The sequence below is a fragment of the Lathyrus oleraceus genome, chromosome 4, assembly GCF_024323335.1.
Source record: "Lathyrus oleraceus cultivar Zhongwan6 chromosome 4, CAAS_Psat_ZW6_1.0, whole genome shotgun sequence".
In the NCBI taxonomy this organism is placed as follows: Eukaryota; Viridiplantae; Streptophyta; class Magnoliopsida; order Fabales; family Fabaceae; genus Lathyrus; species Lathyrus oleraceus.
The window spans coordinates 411,800,512-411,819,562 of NC_066582.1; the positions used below are offsets into that span (position 1 = coordinate 411,800,512).

The 19,051-nt window shown below is 38.8% G+C and overlaps 1 non-coding gene across 1 annotated transcript; it reads left to right on the plus strand.

Moving 5' to 3' along the window:
* The first annotated feature begins 2,683 nt into the window (after window positions 1-2,683).
* On the plus strand, window positions 2,684-2,790 carry LOC127077590 (small nucleolar RNA R71). The gene has a single exon (XR_007787383.1). It is a non-coding gene; the product is annotated as a small nucleolar RNA R71 (small nucleolar RNA).
* The last annotated feature ends 16,261 nt before the right edge of the window (window positions 2,791-19,051 follow it).

Genomic DNA, 19,051 nt, shown 5'->3' on the forward strand with positions numbered 1-19,051 from the left:
ACATTTTTCCCAATTTAGCACGAGGTTCACCTCCACGCATCTCTCCAGGATTTTCTCAAGGGTAGCAAGGAAATTGTGAAAATTGAATCCGCAAACCGAGAAATCGTCCATAAACACTTCCATGATACCATCTAGGTAATCTGCGAAGATTGACATCATGCAGCGTTAGAAAGTAGCTGGGGCGTTACAGAGGCCGAAAGGCATTCGTCTGTAGGCAAAGGTTCCATAGGGGCATGTAAAGGTAGTTTTTTCTTGATCTTCTACGTGAATAGGTATTTAGAAGAATCCAGAGTATCCATCTAAATAACAGAAGTAAGAGTGTCTGGCTAGACGCTCCAACATCTGGTCTATGAATGGTAAAGGGAAATGGTCCTTCCTAGTTGCTTTATTTAATTTTCTATAATCCATACACATCCGCCATCCTCCTTCTAAACGTTTTGCTACATGTTCGCCTTTATCGTTTTGCACGACTGTGATGCCTCCCTTTTTAGGTACTACATGCACAGGGCTCACCCACTTACTATCCGAGATCTGATAGATTATACCATCCTCAAGAAACTTAAAAACTTCCTTCTTAACAACATCACTCATTATAGGGTTTATTCTTCTCTGATGCTCCCTAGAGGGTTTTGAATCTTCTTCGAGCGAAATCCGATGCATGCATACGGATGGGCTTATACCTTTCAGGTCAGAGATATTATATCCTTATGCTGAGGGATATCTTCGTAAAACGTTTAAAATTTGGTTCGTCTCCTCTTGGCTCAAGGTAGCACTAACTATAACTGGACGGTTCATCTTTTCATCGAGGAACTCGTATCTCAGGTTCTTAGGCAGTTCCTTAAGTTCTAAGGTTGGTTTCTTAGGGCATGACATAGGATCTGGAGTAAGGGATAAACATTCGTAAAGGTTATCATCGATGTAAGGTTCTTTAAAGTCATCATCTTCCTTTATGGGGGTTGATGGTAACTTGATTGTTTTTATAATTTCTTTTTGTTCTAATTCTCTAACACATTCATCAATGATATCTAAGGCATAACACGAGTCTCCCATCACAGGTGCCATAAGAAATTTCGAAAGTATAAATTCTATTTTCTCGTCACCTACCTCAAATGTCAACTTTCCTTTCTTGACATCTATTATGGCTCCTGCATTCGATAAGAATGGTCTACCTAGAAGGATTGGTATATCATTGTCCTCTTTGATGTCCATGACGACAAAATCAGTAGGGATAAATAGTTGACCTATCCTAACAGGAACATCTTCCAAAATGCCTATCGGATATTTGACAGATCTATCGGCTAACTGAAGTGACATCTTAGTGGGTTGTAATTCTCCTAAGTTTAACCTCTCACAAACCGCTAAAGGCATTAAACTCACACTAGCTCCTAAGTCTAGAAAAGCTTTTTCGACGACATGATTACCCAAAAGGCAAGGAATGGAGAAATTTCCAGGATCTTAATCTTTCTTTGCTAATTTGTCCTCGGAAATATCATTACATTCCAAAGGCTTAGGATCGTCAAGTCTACGTTTGTTGGTAAGGATGTCTTTCAGAAACTTTGCATAAGAAGGTATTTGGGTGATGGCTTCTGTGAAAGGGATTTCTACATGAAGTTTTTCTATAACTTTAAAAAAATGTTGGTACTGTTTATTGATCTGGGTTTGTTTGAGTCTTTGGGGATATGGTATAGGTGGTTTATATGGTGGGGGCGATACGTAAATTTTATCTTTAGGTTCTTCTCCTTTATCTCGACCTTCCTGATTTTTAGATTCCTCTGGTTCCTTTACTTCGTCTGGGGGCTTGGTACATTCCTTATAAGTTTCGAGTTCACTTAATCTTGGGTTTGGTGGCTCATCATAAGCGTTCCCACTTCTTAGGGTGATGGCATTGGCTTGTCCTCTCGGGTTTTGTTGAGGTTGTCCAGGGAATTGTCCTCCAGGTGTAGTCTGAGGGGCTTGGTTTAAAGCTACCTGAGAGATCTGGGTTTCAAGCATCTTGGTATGAGTAACTATTTGGTCAACCTTGGTTCCTAACTGAGTAATCAATTCGTTAACTTGAATGTTTTGGTTCATGAACTCCTTGTTTTGTTGGGTTTGAGCGGTGATAAAATTTTCCATAATTTTCTCAAGGCTCGGCTTTAGTGGTACAGGTTGCATAGGTTGATTTGATCTAGGGGCTTGATAACTAGGTCTCGGAGGTGCATTATTTTGAATAGGGTTATTGTTTTTATAGGAGAAGCTCGGGTGATTCCTCCATCCAGGGTTATAGGTATTCGAATATGGGTTCCCTTGGGTGTAGTTCACTTGCTCAGAGTGGGTTTCGTTCAATAGACTGCATTTGGTGGATTGGTGTCCTTGGGTTCCACATATCTCACAATCCGACGAAACTGCGGCTACAGTATTCGGGTTTATGCACATATGCTCGACCTTAAGGGCTAATGCATCCATTTTAGCCTACATCATGTCTATAGAGCTTAGTTCATGCACTCCTCCTTGGGCTTCCTTTTTCTCAACTGTCGCTCGTTCGACTCCCCATGATTTATGGTTTTGAGCCATGTCTTCAATGAGGGAACTAGCTTCAGGATAAGGTTTGTTCATCAGAGCACCGCCTGCGGCAGTGTCGATGGTCATCTTTGTGTTATAATGAAGTCCATTATAGAAGGTTTGAATGATTAACCAATTTTCTAAGCCATGATGTGGGCATGCTCGTAACGACTCTTTATATCTCTCCCAAGCTTCGAACAACGATTCTCCATGGTTTTGGGTAAATCTAGTTATATGGTTTCGAAGAATGGCGGTCTTACTCGGGGGAAAATATCTAGCAAGAAAAACTCTTCTAAGGTTATCCCAAGTCGTAATGGAATTGGGTGGAAGGGAATCTAACCATGATAGGGCTTTATCTCTGAGGGAAAAAGGAAATAATCTTAAACGTATTGCCTCAGGAGAAGCTCCATTGGTTTTAAAAGTATTTGCTAATTGAATAAATATTTTTAAATGCTGGTTAGAGTTCTCGGTAGCGAGACCCGCGAATTGTCTCTATTGCACTAGTTGCAACAGGGATGGTTTAAGTTCAAAATTATTGGCTGGGATGATCGGGTTTACTATACTAGAACTAGGTTTTTCATTAGATGGTTGAGCGAAGTCCTTATTAGGTCTTTGGTTTTGATCTTCGGCCATAGCTCTCTTAATTCTATGAAAGAATAAACGTGCGCGAGCGTAACGTTCAGGTTCCGCCAGAGGGTTTTCTAAGCTTAAACTTCCGGTGCTGCGAGTTCTTCGCATTGACCGGCGGGAAATAACCTAAGTCTAAACGATATAACAACAGGAAAATGAAATTTGACGAAATTGGTCCCCGGCAACGGCGCCAAAAACTTGATGCGTTGGAAAACTTGATGCGGTGTTCGCAAGTATACGAACGCGTCAGAGTAATATAAAAGATTGTTGAATCCACAGAGACCAAGTGTCAAGCTATCGTTATCTGTTGTTATGGTCTTTATCAAAGGCAGTCAAAATAGGTGTTTTTCATAGTGTGCAATGAAAAGTAAAGTATTTAAATAGATTTAATTAATAAAGACAGGGTCGAATGTAATTCACGTAATCAGTTGATAATCTAAGTACTTGCTAATAGAACTACTTATGGGCAATGTTTCCTACTTTGAAAAGAACTAATTTAACAGGAACTGTCGCTTTCGCGTATTCAGAACCGAGTTGTACTCCCTAATCAAACCCTCTTATTGTCACTTATAAAAAGGCGTGCATTGCGTTAGAGTAGTAAACCTATTTTTAAGAAATATAGTATCTTGACTAAGTTGAAAAGTATTATAACCTGGATTTCTTAACCAAAAGAGGTTCTTACGAACCAGACTCTAAACTTATAAACGCGTCCGAAAATAGTTTTAAAATCTCTTTTCTTCTTGATGTTAAAAACTCCTAATGAACTAAACAAAGCGCTTTCGCTGTTTTTGAAATAGTTAAAAACAATTAAGTTTATAAAAACGTTGGACGACTTTCGATCTTACCCAACGGAATTGAAGTGCGGGAAAACTTAAGTTGAAAGTTAAAATAGCCCTTTAAGTGTTTCTACGAACAATTGTACGTATTACTGGTTTAATTACGATCCTTACATTCTAGCCTTATAAATTTAGCTAGACATGGTAAAGTAAAAGTGCATTAAAATAAATAAAAGTAGTGCGAGTGCGGAAAGTAAATAAAAGTAGTGCGAGTGCGGAAAGTAAATAATTTAAAGCGAGTGCGAGGAAATAAATAAAGTAAAAGCGAGTGCGATGAAATAAATAAAGTAAAAGCGAGTGCGAGGAAATAAATAAAGTAAAAGCGAGTGCGAGGAAATAAAAAAAGTAAAAGCGAGTGCGGGAAATAAATAAAGTAAAAGCGAGTGCGGAGAAATAAATAAAGTAAAAGTGAGTGTGGGAAATAAATAAAGTAAAGCGAGTGCGGGAAATAAATAAAGTAAAGGCGAGTAATAAAAACCTGATCCAATCGAAGGGCTGAGTAAATTGCAATGCGGAAAAGAAAATGGCGGCAGGATTAACTTCCTTCCAAAGTGCTCCAAACTCGATTACACACTCTATCACAAACTTGATGACACAATTGTTGTAACACTCCAATGCGAAGCGATTACCACTATAAAATACTGAATATATGCCTAAGTGAAACAAATTTGCTTTTGAGTTTGCCTCTGCTCTAAGTTTGGATGATTGTAAAACTGAATTCGCGTTTCTATTTATAAGCAAATAAAAAAGATGGAATTGACTTGGATGTCCTTCAACTTGAAAATAGAGGAAACCGTTTCCTTCTTGTGGCGCCCGCCACAAGGCTATGGCGCCCGCCACAAGCACAGAGTGGGGCGCCTTAGTGGATGAAGTGGGGAAACGTGGGAGTTAAGGAAGTTGGACTTGGAAACGTCATGGCTTGGTCTGTGGCGCCCGCCATGGGGTAGGCCATAAGCACAAAATGCTGAATTTTAGGGTTTTTAGCTCTTTTTCACTCCTTTTCTCGATCGGGGCTCCGATTAAAGTAAAAACCTGAAAACAAAAGAAAACACAGTAATAACACAACAAAATGACAATAAAACGACTAGAATGCATGTGAAATCGGAGTCAAAAATACGTAAATTTTAGTGTGATCACATTTAAAAGTCGTAATGCTAGTTGATTGAAAAATTGACATGAGCATGGATGAGATTAGGCCACACCTTTTGCATATTATTTTTTGTGTGTGGTATGTTTTATGAGCATAGTCCATTATATTATGTCTCTAACATGCATTAACACCAAAATTCTATTCGATTGCTTAACATAGTGCTAAATTTATGACATAAAAGGCATAAGCATTCTAGTTAGTGAGATTGTATATCTCCCCTCTTTCATGGTATTGTGTGGAGACTTGGCCTTCTTTCCTTCCTTGGGAAGACGTGTTGGCTCAAGGATCCATGCTTGTGATAAGTGGGTTGAGTGTTCTCCAAAGAATGTCTTTAAATGTAAAGCAAAACAATACTAACTCCTAACCTACTAACTACTATCTTTTAATTTCAAGCTTTTACTTTAATGCAATTTACTTTTAGCACTCTATTTCATTTCTCATTGTTCATATCATTCTAATTGTTTATGTTAATCAATTTTCACTTTGTCCATTTGGACCATATTGTGTGATATATTGTGTTTATGTATACTTTGCTTGTTTGTGTGGTCTTTGGCCATTAATGTACATAATAATAACAAGAACCCTAAAAAACTTTTGAGTGGACTGTTGGCTTGATCTTGAGCTAATGGACTTAGAATCTAGACAACCTTCCTAAGCTAAAGGACTTGGTCAATTCCAACTTGTTGAAGAACCAAGTGCTTGCAAATTTGAAATTCATCTGATACATCTTTGAAGACCTCTCTAGGATTCATCTGCAACATGATCATTATGAAGCTGTTATTTTGAACCTGGAACTTGTGGATTTCATCTATTACATGGGCTATTTTTGAAGAAGATCATGGAATGGATAAGCTTGGATGTGGCCATATTTATTTGATACCTTGATCTTTAAGATAATATAATTGTGCATTTGTGTGTTGCTTGATTCAAAAAGTCCAACGGAATTCTGGGTTTCTATTGACATTTTTGTCTATTGGATTGTTACCCACTTGGTCAGATCTTTTCAACTCTAAACTTTTAATTTTGTGCATAAGGTAGCCTCTTCATCTTCTCTCCATTTCTTTAATTTCAAAATCTCTCCCTCCATTTTTCAAAATCTTCTTTGTGTGAACTACTTTTTGTTCTAAACTTTGACCACTCTTGCAAAAAGATAGAAACTTTGGCTTATGCCATTGCATTTTCAAATTTATTTTCTTAAATCAAACTTGTAAATAAACTTAACTATACTTGACTTAAACTTTCATAAAGCCAAAAAGAACTAACTTATTCAAATCATTTTAGGCCTTGGTGCCTTTCAAACTTAAATTTTGTTAAAATCAGCATCCATTTTGAAATTTGTATCACAAACTACGAAGGTCTTGTCAAACACAAAAATATAATTAATGAATTCTTTTATCATCCCCCCATTCTATTTGTTTGTAAACATCACTTTGTACAAAATACATATGCACACAAAAAGGGCTCCCTAGGAGTACCTAGGACACTTTGGGTGTTAACACCTTCCCTCTGTGTAACCAACCCCCTTACCTGCGATCTCTGACTTTTATTAGTTTTTACTTGAAAACTTCTTACTTTTGGGTTTTGTTCGTGCTTTTTACTTTTTCCCTTGGAAACAATAAAAGCGCGGTGGCAACTCTTGTTATTTGATCTCTAGCTTGTCAATAGCTTGATGATCATGAATTTCCCACTACATAAATTAAGTGGCGACTCTGCTGGGGAGTAGTCTCCAGTGGGTTTAGCCTACTTTTTGTATGAATATATTTGTATATATGTGATGTTTGTATATATGTATGTGTGATATAATATGCTTTTAGAACATGATCTACAAGTTTTTTCCTTAGTTCACTCCTTTGGGATGGCTCTTACCCAGACTCCATGCTCGTGACTTGCAACAAACCCTTTATTCTTGGTTGATCCAATCAAGTCTTGTCAATATCAATGGAACTTGGGTGTTGATAAGGTGTAAACCATAATCCACCAAAATGGATGATTGATCTTGACAATGACTTAATTCATCCCTTGACCTTTATTTTCCTTGTGTGTGATCCCTTATTTGTGATTGTTCCATTCATCACACGAAAATTTCAAGGAACTAAGGTATCATTTGCAAATATTTTCAGACCATGGATTATGGACGAAGGAACACTAAGAAGTACAGTTTCAGATGTCCAGATTTGAAAAAGTTAAGGAAGCTAGCATCTTTTGTGTTAGATCCCTTGGACTTCAAACAACGTCATGGGAAGCTTCTGTCCATCTTGTCTACTGATGTAGTTGAAGGACTTTTGAGTGTGCTAGTGCGATTCTATGATCCTCTCTACCATTGTTTCACTTTCCCAGATTTTCAGCTTGTGCCTACCTTGGAGGCGTATTCTCATCTTTTGGGGATACCTATTTCTAGTAGAGTGCCTTTTAGTGGATTGGAGGAGATTTCCCGATCTAGCATTATTATTGAAGCTCTTCACTTGAAGAAGTCTGAGATAGAGGCTCATTGGGTGAAGAAAAGAGGGTTATTTGGGTTGCCATTTGTTTTCCTCATCAAGGAAGCTACTAATTTTGCTCAAGCTGGTAGTGTGGATGCTTTTGAAGCTATCTTTGTGTTGCTCATCTATGGATTAGCTTTGTTCCCTAACATCAATGGTTTTGTTGATGTTAATTCCATTAGACTCTTCTTGATTGGGAATCATGTGCCTACTTTGTTGGGAGACATGTATTTCTCTTTGCATATAAGGAATTCTAAGGGTGGTGGAACGATTGTCTGTTGCATTCCTCTTTTGTACAAGTGGTTTATTTCGCACTTGCCTCAGACACCTGCTTTTGTGGAGAACAAACAATGTCTAAGGTGGTCTTAGAGACTTATGTCTCTCACTAATGATGATATAGTTTGGTATGATCCGTCTTTAAGAAGTTTGGAGATTATTGATAGTTGTGGTGAATTCTCTAATGTGCCTCTCATTGGTACACAAGGAGGAATTAACTACAACCCTGCTTTGGCTCGTCGTCAACTTGGGTTCCCCTTGAGAGACAAACCTAATAACATGTTGTTAGAAGGTCTTTTCTATCAAGAGGGTAAAGATCCCCAACATTTGAAGCAGAAGATTGTGCATGCTTGGCATAATGTGCATAGGAAAGGAAGATCTGAGCTTGGTCCGCGCAATTGTGTAGCTTTGGAAGCTTACACTCTTTGGGTGAAGAAGAAAGCTATGGAGTTAAAGATGCCTTATCCTTGTGAAAGACCTATGTCTATGGTTGTGGTTGAGCCATTAACTCTCCCTAACCAAGATGTAGAGGAGTTGGAAGATACGTTCGTCAAGATGAAGCAAGAAAAGGATATGTGGGAAGAGCGTTTCCGTGCTTTGAGCAAAAAGCATGAAGAGTTGCAGTTGGAGTCTAAGGACAAAGATGCACTGATTGAGCTACTTGAAGACCGAGTGACGAAGAGACAGAGAGAGCCAGAGGTTTCATCTTCTAGCATGCCTCGGCCTTCTGTTGCTTGGAAGAAGATTGTTGACCAGCTTGTCCTCGAGAAGACTCAGATGAAGGCTTCTTTTGAGACCGAGATCCGTCGCATTCGAAGGAAGTACGCGCCTTCAGCCAGATCTTCTGACATTGTTGTTAAGGATCCTTAGGATGACTAGTCTCCTTTTCTCTTGTATCTTTTATTTTGGTTTTTAAAATTGTACTCAGTGTAATCCTTCCAATTTATATAAATAAAAAGAGATAGTAAGTTCCTTGAAAATAAAAATAATCAAGCATTGCATTTCATGCATCATTTGCATAAACAGGTTTTTGCCAGGTGTCTGATTGGTGTTTCTTCTGTGCTTTAGCCAAGCTGACTCACCAGTACAATACCAGAGCCAATCATCTAAAAATTATGGAACATCTAGAGCAAGAGAACAGAGAGCTGAAGGACGAGATTTCCCGACTGACTGCCATGGTGGAGTCAGTTCTTGCTGCTCAGAGTCAAGCCTCTCCAACACCTGCAACTCCTCCCACGAGGACTGTTATTTCAGAAGTGGTTACCTCTACCATGCATGTTGCTACCGCCCACTTCGCGCCGAACCTGCCTGCCGGATTCCCATGGGGAATGCCGCCTAACTTTGTGCCAGAAGGCTTTGCGCCTACCTTCGCTTCCATGCCGGCATCTAGCCCGGTCATGTTCGTGCCACCTCCCGTTGTGCACACTTTGCCTCGCGTAGAGGATACCATCTATCATTCTGAGCCGTCTGAGGGTCCGGATGTGTATGAGAATATGGATGAAATGAAAGATCAGTTTCTTGAGTTGCGCAAGGAATTGAAAACGCTGAGAGGTAAAGACCTGTTTTGGAAAAGTGCTGCCAAGTTATGTTTGGTGCCCAACGTCTAGATCCCGGTGAAGCTCAAAGTTCCTGACTTAGAAAAATATAAGCGGAAATCTTGTCCGCTTAGTCATCTTGTGATGTATGCGTGCAAGATGTCAACTCAGACTGATAATGACCAATTGCTTATTCACTACTTTCAGGATAGCCTGACTGGTGCTGCACTTCGTTGGTATATGGGGTTGGATAGTGCTAGAATTCGCACTTTCAACGACTTGAGAGAGGCTTTTGTGAAGCAATACAAATATAATATGGACATGGCGCCGGATAGAGACCAGTCGAGGTCTATGTCTCAGAAAGACAAAGAGACATTCAAAGTGAAATTCTGGTATCATGTATGAGATGTTGAAGGTAATGTCATGACACTAATATCTGAATAACAACTAAAATATCAACAGGATAAAAGACAGAGAAACAATAGAGCAAGTGACGCAAGCAATTGTTAACCCAGTATGGTGCAAACTCACCTACGTCTTAGGGCTACCACGCCAGGAAGGAAATCCACTAAACAGATTTAGTTCAAAGACTCTCAGTAAATAACTTCAAGTTACAGTCTTTTCACCTAATCTCTACCTGTGTAACTTCTATCTAAGAACTCTTAGATATGAGACCCTAATCACTCCCCCTCAATCACAGTAGTGATATAAAAACAAATATTACGAAGAAAGAAGATACTCTTCAAGAACACATACTTGATCTTGCTTAAAAGCTTCAACCAATTAAACACACCCTCATGCTGCAAAGCTTAGAGTGGACAAATTACAACTCAAAAGTCAGTCCAATTCAATCATCAATAGGATGAATGAATGGCTCACAATGCAAAAGCTCACACAAGACTAAAACCCTTATTCTCTCTCACTATTTCGTTCGTTTCTTGTGTGTCAAAACCAGGTTTTACACGGACTTTAAATAGAAGCTTTTGAGTGGGCCTGGACATCATAAAACCCTAAATCTATTTTCCTTGTGTATCTTCTTATTCACGACAGCTGATCTTGTTGGAAAATAAATCAATCTGGTTCTAAATCAAATTACTCCTTTAATCGCACGTTCAATCTCCACATTAATCACACACATATTAGCATGAAAAGCGCAATCTTAAGATACATAACATTCAGACTGAATGTTCTGTATACACATGTCTTAACATCGGGTCTGACATCTCAGCTAAATCCTACACAACTATATTTAAATATCGTGCAGGAAATTGATATCACATGTCAAGACAATACTCGTGACAACTTGTGATAACTATAGGTTTTACCAAAATTGATGCCAACACATAGAACCAACAAACTCCCCCTTTAGGAAATTTTGGCTAAAACATACACCATATCATACATTTCATAAGAAAATACTCACAGTATCAGTTCAGCAGCAGAAGGAAGCATACACACATTACTAGAAAAAATAGCAACTAGTAAACACGTAGTAAACACACATGCCCTTGTGCTCAGAACACACCACCTCCCCCTCCAGCTAGAACCAGTCTGCTTTACACAGACAAAACACTTCCCTATCTAACATCATCTCTAACATCATCGGTAACATACATACCACTTCCCCATTTAACATCATCTCTAACATCGTCTGTAACATCATCTATAACATATTTACTATAGCATCATATAGCTACTTTAGCTACTTCTCCCCCTTTTTAGCCAAAAGAGACCAAAGAGACAAAATAAATGTCTATTTAATCAAACAATCTGAATGTCAAAGGTTAAGTGTTACAGATCCAAGTACACACACAACTTTAAACAAGTTGAGATACAATCCAACAAACCAGAAAATCCTGAAAAATACACATCAAAGCAGCATAACATAACTGCCAAAAAAAACCAGAACATTCATCACCACAACAAAGAAAAAAATCATCACATGAATGGGGGCCAACTTCAAAAGAACTAATCAGAGGAGCTTGAGCTTGCAGCTTCATCAGCATCAGAAACAGAATTTCCACTTGTATCATCTTTAGTTTCAGACCTCTCACTAGAGGTTTGGGCTTCAGCTTCCTTTGCCTGTTCAGTATTCTCACCTTCAGCTTGCTCCAAGCTTGCAATCAGGGCTTCCAATGATTCTTTCCTAGCTGTTGCTACCCTTATTCCTGCACCCAACTCTTTACACACTTCTTTCAGCTCAACAATAAGTCCACCTTTTGAGGCTGGCTTTTTCACAGCAGATGTCATGACATTGTCTTCGACATGACTACCTTCAAACAATTTATAGTGTACTGATAGAGCAGGTTTTCTTCTACTTGGTAGGTCATTGGTACTCAAAATCCCAGGGTGATAATCCCACAAATCATTGATGGAAAGGCTATAGGCAGCTTTACTGCATTAGTAGAAGCATGCTTCACAATTTGTTCAAACATAAATCTATCATAATCAAATTTCAGCTTGGTTCCAATAGCAAAGATGAATCTTTCCAGGCTATTTGAAATTATGGAAATGTGGTTGGTAGGCACCCAATTTGCAGATCCTATTTTATGCAATATGGCATATTTAACAGTCAGCTTTCCAGCAGGAAGATGCTTTTTACTAGGCCACTCCTTCACCTGCCTTGCTGTAATTTCTCTACGGACCTCATTGTCTGTAGCTTCCAGTTCACAAGCACCCTCTATACCTCTTCCCAGAAACTTGTTAATGACAATGGGAGAAAATGTGATACACTTTCCGCTCACAAAAACTTTGCAAAATTCCTTGCTGTTTTTATCAGCAATATCTTCAGGAATGTTGACAATGAATTCCTTAACCAATCCCTCATAGCACTGAGATAACCTAACCACAGTCTTCATTAACCCAACATTCTTAATTAGGCCCATGACCTCTTTGACCTCAACAACATCCTTGCATAACTCTCTTTCTACAACCACCCTTCTTTGGATCACAAACTTCCATTTGGCATCTCCATCTTCAAGATGGAAAGAGATATTGTCCAAATGCACATCAACAACTTTCACAGGGGACTTCCTCACAGTTGTCCTCTTCATAGGGGAGATGTCAGGGACATCTTCCTCAACATCTTCGTGAAACTCAGAAACTTCTCTCACCTTTCTCTTCTTCACATCAACTTTGCTCCAAGATTTGGAAGGACCTACACCAGCAGTCTTCTTAGCTATTTTAGCTGACATCATTTCAGCCACAGATCTACCTTTTCTAGTCTTCATCCACTTAGCCACACTAGGCTTTAAGTGATGAAGTAAGCTATCATCTTGATCATCAGACCTATCATCCTCTAGGTTAATCACATTGTTTGCAGAATCATGCTTCTCAGAATGTGAAGCATTTGCAGTTGTAGATGCCACAAATTTTTTACCTGACACAGTTTTCCATAAAGAGCACAAACCTTCAGCAGCCATATCCTTCTCAGATCTAGAGGAATCTTCATCCTTCTCACTATGAGGTTCAACCTCAGGAGAGGGGTACATTCTAGACAGAGGAGTAGAGACTCCTTTCACAGAATATCCTTCATTGAGGATTCTAGTGACAAGGTTTCTTATGACACGATCAGTGTGGTGTATATCTTCCTTAGAACTAGCGGCATGAGTAGAGCTAGAAGGGATACAAGAGTTGTTACCTTGAGTGGGGAATGCAGAAGCAGATGCATCCATGGGATGGTTTGAGTCAAGGGCTTCGCCTAGAATAACAGACAGAGGAACCACATCCAAAATTTCATCATCGAGAAAGTCCATGGAAGGAGTTTTATCCTTGTGAGTAGGCTTAGTAGTTTTTGAACCAGATGGAGTTTGATGTTGTGACATCTTGTCGTTTTTGTAGAAGGATTTTAGTTGCCCTAGTAGAGGAGTTTGAGGAAGAAGCAGGGAGTTGGAAATGTTTGAGTAGGTAGTGAGGTTGCATGTGATAAGGTAATAGATGGTATTTCCAATACTAGGTGATGATTTACCATAAATGGGGCGCTTTATTTTATGTAAGCAGACAATAATTTGATTACCTTTTCCACTCCATCTTAATTGCTACAAATTTTCATAAATACAAATCCCTAATTTCCCTCTTAGAAATTCAAATTGATTCGCATCCAAGGCCTTTGTAAAAATATAACCTAGCTGCATCTCAGTAGCAACATGCTCTAGGGCTACAATTTTATCCTACTCGAGTTCTCTAATAAAATGGTGACGGAATCAATATGTTTTGTCCTGCTATGCTGAATAGGATTCTTAGAAACGTTTATAGCACTCAGGTTGTCACAGTACAATGTCATGACATCTTGCGTGATATTGTATTCAGTCAGCATCTGTTTCATCCACACCAGTTGAGAGCAACTAATTCCAGCTGCTATGTATTTAGCTTCAACAGTGGACAAAGACACACAATTTTGTTTCTTACTAAACCATGATATTAAGTTGTTCCCCAAGAAGAAGCATCCTCCTGATGTGCTTTTCCTATCATTAGCACTTCCAGCCCAATCAGCATCACAATATCCAGTCAGCACAAATCCAGATCCATGAGTGTATAGCATCCCATAGTCACTAGTGCCATTGATATATTTCGGGATCCTTTTCACTTGGTTTATGTGACTCACCTTTGGTTCAGCTTGATATCTAGCACATACACCTACAGCAAAAGTAATGTCAGGTCTGCTTGCTGTGAGATATAGAAGACTCCCTATCATTCTTCTGTAGAGACTTTGATCCACACTGACACCATTTTCATCTTTAGACACTTTCAGATGAGTAGGAGCAGGTGTCCTTTTGTGGCTTGCATTCTCCATGCCAAACTTCTTAATAATATTTTTGGCATATTTGCTTTGAGATAGAAAGATAGAATCTTCCATCTGCTTGACTTGTAGCCCAAGAAAATAGGTTAGTTCTCCAACAAGGCTCATTTCAAATTCAGACTGCATTTGTTTAACTAAATGTTGAACCATCTTATTTGACATACCACCAAACACAATATCATCCACATATATCTGAGCCACCATGAGTTTTCCTCCTTCATTTTTGACAAATAAGTTCTTATCAATGCCTCCCTTCCTATATCCATTGTCAATGAGAAACACTGTGAGTCTATCATACCGAGCTCTAGGAGCTTGTTCTAACCCATAAAGGGCTTTCCTCAACTTATACACATGCTTTGGAAGATTTGGGTCTGTAACCCCTTTAGGTTGCTCAACATACACTTCCTCATTTAAGTAACCATTTAAGAAGGCACTTTCCACATCCATTTGGACCAGTTTAAACTTCAGAATACATGCCACTCAAAGCAGTAATCTAATGGAATCCAGGCGAGCTACAAGGGCAAATGTTTCATCAAAGTCAACTCCTTCAACTTGAGTGTATCCTTGTGCTACCAGTCTTACTTTATTTTTAGTGACCACCCCTTGTTCATCATGATTTTTTCTTGTAAACCCACTTTGTTCCAATAACATTTATTCTTTCAGATCTTGGAACCAATTCCCATACTTCATTTCTCTTGAATTGGCCTAACTCTTCCTGCATGGCGTTGATCCAGAATTCATCAGTTAAGGCTTCTTTGACATTCTTGGGCTAAATCTTGGACACAAAACAGGCATGTGAGATCACTTCCCTTGATCTAGTGGTGACCGCTTTATTTAGGTCATCTATAATGAGATCTTTCGGATGATCCTTCTGAATTCTGATAGAGGGTCCCTTATTAATTTTATCAGCTTCAGTTTCAGCTTGAGTGGATTCACTCTCATTACGTTTGTCTAGGAGATAAGTTGGGGCATCATTCAGAGATTATTCAACATCGTCTGTGACATCAGTCTCTTGATCATCAACAACAATATTAATAGATTCCATCATTACTTTTGTTCTGGAATTAAAAACCCTAAATGCTCTGTTGTTTGTTGAGTAACCTAGAAATATTCCTTCATCACTCTTGGGGTCCATTTTCCTTCTTTGTTCACGATCAGTCAGGATATAACATTTACTACCAAACACATGAAAGTATTTGATAGTAGGTCTTCTTCCTTTCCAGATTTCACATAAAGTTGTTGGGGTCCCTTTCTTCAAGGTTACTCTATTGTGAACATAGTAGGACGTGTTCATAGCTTCAGCCCATAAGTGGTAAGGCAACTTCTTAGTATGAATCATAGCTCTGGCAGATTCTTGGAGAGTTCTATTTTCCCTTTCTACCACACCATTTTGCTGAGGGGTAATGGGAGATGAGAACTCATGACTGATTCCTTCAGATGAACAGAATCCAACAAATTTACTATTCTCAAATTCTTTCCCATGATAACTTATGATTTTGATAACCTGACTTTCTTTTTTTCTTTGAAGTCTTAGGCAAAGATCTTTGAACACCTCAAATACATCAGATTTTTACCTTATAAAATTTACCCAGGTATATCTGGAGAAGTCGTCCACCACCACATAAGCATACATTTTCCCACCAAGACATTCCACCTGCATAGGTCCCATTAAGTCCATGTGGAGAAGTTCCAAAACTCTAGATGTGGTGTCATGTTTGATCTTCTGATGTGACATCTTTGTCTACTTTCCAATCTGACACTCACCATAAACTCTTACTTCATCAATCTTTAATTTTGGGATTCCTCTAACAGCTTCAACAGATATAATCCTCTCCATTCCCTTAATATGTAGATGGCCCAATTTTTGATGCCATAGTTTCACTTCTTCTTCTTTAGCTAGAGTACACATTGATGAATAACCAGTTTCTTGAGAATTCCACATATAGAAGTTGTCCTTAGACCTGACTCCTTTCATTATCACCTCATTTTTTTCATTACTAATCAAAGATTCAGTTTTTGTGAAGTTCACATTTAGACCTTGGTCACACAATTGACTGATGCTGATCAGGTTTGCAGTCAATCCTTTAACAAGTAGCACATTATAAAGGTTAGGGATTCCAGGGAAGTTTAGCTTTCCAATCCCCTTGATTTCACCCTTTGCTCCATCACCAAAAGTCACATAACTGGTGGCATGAGGTTGAAGGTCAACTAGCAGGTTTTTGCTTCCAGTCATGTGTTTAGAACATCCATTATCAAAATACCAGTCTTCTTTGGCTGAAACTCTGAAGGAAGTGTGAGCTATCAAGTTAGTAGCACCAGCCCTAGGAACCCACTGTTTTCTATTAACCGGGATGTGGTGTTTAGGTCTAGGTTGATGATCAGCAGGACTAGGATAGCCATACAACTTAAAGCATAATGGTTTTATGTGGCCAAATTATCCACAATAATGACATCTCCATCTTTGGTGTTTTCATTTATGTTGTCTTTCCTTGTGATGTTGAGACACCTGATGTGACATCTTTGGTTTTCTACCAGCGTGACTACACTCAGGAGTGGATTCATTAAACCCAAGGCTAGACTTGTCTACTACCATCTTTCCAGTCTGGAGGATTTTGTCTAAGGTGTCAGATCCACTATTTAGCATTCTGACATACTTTGTCATCTCATCCAATTTGGAGTTCAGGAACACATCTTCAATCTTCAACTTAGAAATGGTTTCTAAGTTTTCTGTCTTCTCATCCTGTAGTTGGGTTATCAATTTCTTCTGATTCTCCACTTGTTGACACACTTCTTCACTTCTGTAACACAACTTTCTATAGGTAGTAGCTAATTCATCAAAGGTTACTTCATCATCACTTGAGTCTTCATCAGAACCCCATCTTCCAGTCAAGGCAGTAACAAGATTAACAGACTCTCCTTTTGTTTCACTTTCATCAGATCAAGTAGTAGCAAGACTCTTCTTCTGTTTGTTGAGGTAGGTCCCACATTCAGCTCTAATGTGTCCATACCGTTAACATTCATGGCACTGAACTCCTTTGCCTTGTTTAGATTTTTCCTTAGGTTTTGTTCTTCTACCAGCATCATTGGACCCACTGATGTCAAATGAGTTGTTCTGGACATTAGACTTTGATCTTACATCCATCCTTTTCAGGAGTTTGTTAAACTGTCTCCCCAGTAGTGCTACATCATTTGCCATATCTTCATCAGTATCCTGACCACTATCTTCCTCTTTCTCTTCAGTGTTAGACATGAAGGCCATGCTTTTGGCTTTCTTTTCAGATCCATCACTCGTCCCCAACTCGAATGTTTGGAGGGATCCAATTAGCTCATCCACTCTCATATTGCATATGTCTAGAGATTCTTCTATGGCTGTCACTTTCATGGCAAATCTCTTGGGAAGTGACCTGAGAATTTTCCTCACAAGTTTTTCATCTGACATCTTCTTACCCAGGGCTCTTGAGGCATTAGCAATTTCAAGGATATTCATATGGAAGTCATGAATACTTTCCTCTTCTTTCATCCTCAAATTCTCAAACTTGGTGGTAAGCAGTTGCAATCTAGACATCTTCACTCTAGAGGTACCTTCATGAGTGGTTTTGAGAATATTCCAAGCATCTTTAGCCACCTCACAATTGTTCACCAGTCTGAAGATGTTCTTATCAACCCCATTGAAGATAGCATTCAATGCTTTAGAGTTTCCAAGAACTAGTTCATCCTCCTCCTTGGTCCATTCTTCCTCATCCTTCTTATCAGTTGTAACTTCTCCTTCCTTAGTAATGACGGGAGGTCCCTAGCCTGTTAGAACAACCTTCCAAGCCTTATTATCCAACGATTTCAAGAAGGCTACCATTCGAGGTTTCCAGTAGTCATAGTTAGATCCATCCAGAATTGGTGGTCTGTGAACAAATCCTCCGTCTCTATCCATAGTACCAGAAAGTAACGTCCCAAGATCTCAACCAGAACTAGAGCAAGATGCCAACTCTGATACCAATTGAAATTCTGGTATCAGATATGAGATGTCGAAGGTAATGTCACGACACTAATATCTGAATAACAACTAAAATATAAACAGGATAAAAGACAGAGAAACAATAGAGCAAGTGACACAAGCAATTCTTAACCCAGTTCGGTGCAAACTCACCTACGTCTGGGGGCTACCAAGCCAGGAAGGAAATCCACTAAATAGAATTAGTTCAAAGACTCTCAGTAAACAACTTCAAGTTACAGTCTTTTCACCTAATCTCTACCTGTGTGACTTCTATCTAAGAACTCTTATATATGATACCCTACTCACTCCCCCTCAATCACAACAGTGATATAAAAACAAATATTACAAAGAAAGAAGACACTCTTCAAGAACACATACTTGATCTTGCTTAAAAGCTTCAACCAAGTAAACACACACTCATGCTTCAAAGCTTAGAGTGGACAAATTACAACTCAAAAGTCATTCCAATTCAATCATCAATAGGATGAATGAATGGCTCACAATACACAAGCTCACACAAGACTAAAACCCTTATTCTCTCTCACTATTTCGTTTGTTTCTTGTGTGTCAAAACCAGGTTTGACATGGCCTTTAAATAGAAGCTTTTGAATGGGCATGGACATCATAAAACCCTAAATCTATTTTCCTTGTGTATCTTCTTATTCATGACAACTGATCTTATTGGAAAATAAATCAATCTGGTTTTAAATCAAATTACTCCTTTAATGGCGCGTTCAATCTCCACATCAATCACACACAGATTTGCGTGAAAAGCGCTATATTAAGATACATAACATTCAGACTGAATGTTATGTAT